This window comes from Myotis yumanensis, unplaced genomic scaffold (assembly GCF_028538775.1).
Source record: "Myotis yumanensis isolate MYYU_CA2020_CCGP unplaced genomic scaffold, mMyoYum1.0.hap1 SCAF_2, whole genome shotgun sequence".
Taxonomy (NCBI): Eukaryota; Metazoa; Chordata; class Mammalia; order Chiroptera; family Vespertilionidae; genus Myotis; species Myotis yumanensis.
In genome coordinates, this window is record NW_027223753.1 from 24,658,975 (window position 1) to 24,662,150 (window position 3,176).

Here is a 3,176-nt window from a genome sequence, read left to right on the forward strand (position 1 = left end):
TCAAACAAGCCTCCCCCCCCCCCCCCGCCCCCCCCCCGCCCTCATGACGTTACTCTGAGTAGCGAGGACCTAAGGATCTGGCAGATTGGGGCAAATCAGAGCCAGAGACAGCCAAGACACACAGGGATTGACGACTGATACCCAGAAGAGAGACAGAGAAACAGAGACAAACAATGGCACATACACGTAGAATCAGAGGCTGAGGTGGGAACAGAGAAAGACAGGGTGATGAAAAGAGAGACAGAGAAGGGGACAGTCAGAGAAACAGAGGGCAAAGGCAGAGAGAACCAGACCAGAGATGGAAGACCGACAGGGCCAGAGAGACTGGCAAAGACAGAGCCAGGGTCAGGGAAGGAAGGCAAGGCGAGGAGCTGGGGGAGAAGCCAGAGCTGGCCATGGGCAGCCCGTGGTCACCCAGGCTCCTGACCAGCAGCGAAGGGGCTCACAGGTATGGGAGGGACGGGCTCACAGGTATGGGAGGGATGACCCTGCGGAGTTTCAGGTGTGCAGACCAGAGATGCCCACCTTCCCAACCTCTCACACCGATACCACGCTCTCCTGCTCCTGTAGGGCTGTCCCTCCCTCGCCTGGAGCCTTCCACTACTGATTCCCCTTGTCTTTCCTGTGCATTTATTCTCTTAACTGGATCCTTCCCAGAAGGTTTTAAACATTTTTAAGTCTTTCCCACCTAAAAAAAACAAAACCACAAAACAACAAAACTCTCTCGTAATCCCCTCTCTTTGTAGTCCCTGTCTTATTTCTCTCCTTTCCTCAGCTAAACTTCCTGAAGGAATTGTGTGCACTGACTTCAACCTCTTGTGAAGGTACATGTTGTAAGCCCAAAGGTCAATTTCCAGGTCAATTTCCAGTCCTCCTTTACTTGCTATCTTAGCAGCCTTTGGGCCTCCTGATCTCCCCTCCTGCCTGCTGGCTTCCAGGACATGATATTCCCCTGGTTCCCCTATTGCCTGCTCCTCTGACTTTTTCCCACCAAGTCTCCATGATCTGACCTTCATACTTGAAGACCTGAGCTCTCTCATCACCTGGTACATTTTTTAGTCAACCTATTCCAAACCCCAAGCAGCTTCTCTCCAGGCTGTCTTCTACACTACAGCCAACAGGATCTTGGCAACATACAAATCTCGTCATGGCATTGGCCTGCAATTTAAAAAACCCTTCAGCAGCTGCCCCTGGCTCTGAGAATAAAGACCCAACTCTGGGTAACCTTTCTCCCGGTCCTTCTACCCCTCCCCCCCGCCCCACCCCCCGCCCATGACCTTTCTGAGATGATCTCACTTCACTTGCCCTCTAGGCCTTCTAGCTATATTGGCCTTCTTTTAGTTCCTGTAACACCAAGCTCCATTTTACTGCAGAACATTTGCATGGGCTGTGCCCTCTATATAGAACTCTGCTGTCCAATACAGAAACCACTAGCTACATGTGTCTGGTGAGCACTTGAAGCATGGCTTGTGCAAATGAAAAACTGAATTAATTAAATTGAAAAAAACATTAAATATTGGCAAACAACTATTCTTGAAACAACCTGAGTATGTGAATTCACTTTTCAATTTTAATTTTTATGAAATCTAAATCTAGGTAAGCTATTTCTGGAGAAAATTCAGTGTAAAAAACCCGTTCAAAGACTCGGTTCGAAAAAAAATGTGAAAGATCTCATTAATAGTTTTTTTGTATGGATTCCATGTTTAAAAGATATTTTGCATATATTTCGTTGAATAAAAGATATAATCAAAATTAATCTCACCTGTTTCTTCTTACTCTTTAAATGTGGCTACTAGAAAAATGTAAATTACATAATTGGTTCATATTCTATTTCTATTGGACGGCACTGGTCTAGAACGCCGTTTCTTCTCTTCGTCTTAACACCTTCTACTTGTCCTGAGCCTGGCTCAAATGTCACCTCCTCTGAAAAGCTCCCCTGAGATCAAGTCTTCTATATTTATTCGCTTTCATAGCTATGTGTATGTGCCCGTGGTTGCCTCCCTTTAACTCCGCCCCATTATAATGATACATGTATTTGCATAATTACTAGATTCACCTCTGTCAACCCCACCAACCTCTAAGCTCCGTAAGAGCAAGGGCCATGTCTGGTTCCCCTCCTGAAAGCAAGCACTTAGTCCAGAGCCTGGTGCATGAGTGGCCACCAGTGGACACTTCCAAATACCACAAGATGTCTTCCACCCGCTGTCCTTCCTCTGGGTCCACGGTCCCCAGCCGTCTCAGAGAGCCTGGGCACCCCTGGCCTAGGAGTTCCACTATGGCCCTTCAGAATAGAGATGGCACCTCTCCCAGACAGAAAGTCCTCCTCTATGGCTGACCAGCATCCTGCCATCTTTACAGGTAATTAGAGTTTCTCAAACTTGACTGTGCACACCAGTCACCTGGAGCCTCGTTAAAATGCACACACTGGCTCGTTGTGTCTGGGACGGGACCCGAGATTCTCATCTCTAACAAGCTGCCCAGTGATGCCGTCAATGATGGTCCACAGACCACACTCTGGGAAACAAGGATTGAAAAGCTGGCTCCGCCGTGAGTATCCCCAAAGTTTTCTTCCTGCTCTGCCCAGGGGGCCGGCAGGGGTCTCTTAAAATTCAGCCCTGACTCTTCCTGCTCCCATACGTGCCCCACCAAAACCTGTACCCTGAAAAAGAATGTGGTGCCTGGGGCCACTGTGGTCATTTAGCTTTTGTTTTTAATTGGAAATAAACCTTTAAGCAGTTTTCAGAGTCCGGGCAGCCCTGATGTGGATCATGGATGGGTAACAACGATCAGGTCACGCCACTGGAAATGCAGAACAGTCCTCACGCTTCGGCTCCCCTCTGCCACCCGGGGCTGGTGCTCCGGCTCCTCCCGAAGGCTCCCCTCGGCAAAGGCCGGGCCTGGACGTCAGGAAATGTTCTCTCCGCCGTGTCCATGGGGAGCATCGCAAACCAAGTGTGTGCTGCCGGGGCCTCTTCCTGGCGGAGATGACCCGTCCACCTCCCTGCCCTGTTCGTATCATGATGTCCAAGGCATAGAAGTGTCTTCCGGTCGCCTCGAGTGTGTGTGTGTATGTGTGTGTGTGTGTGTGTGTGTGCATGCATGTGTGCACACACATTTGCATGTTTGTTGGTTCCATGTTTGGACATGGGGGTCACTGTGTGTGTGTCCATGTACGT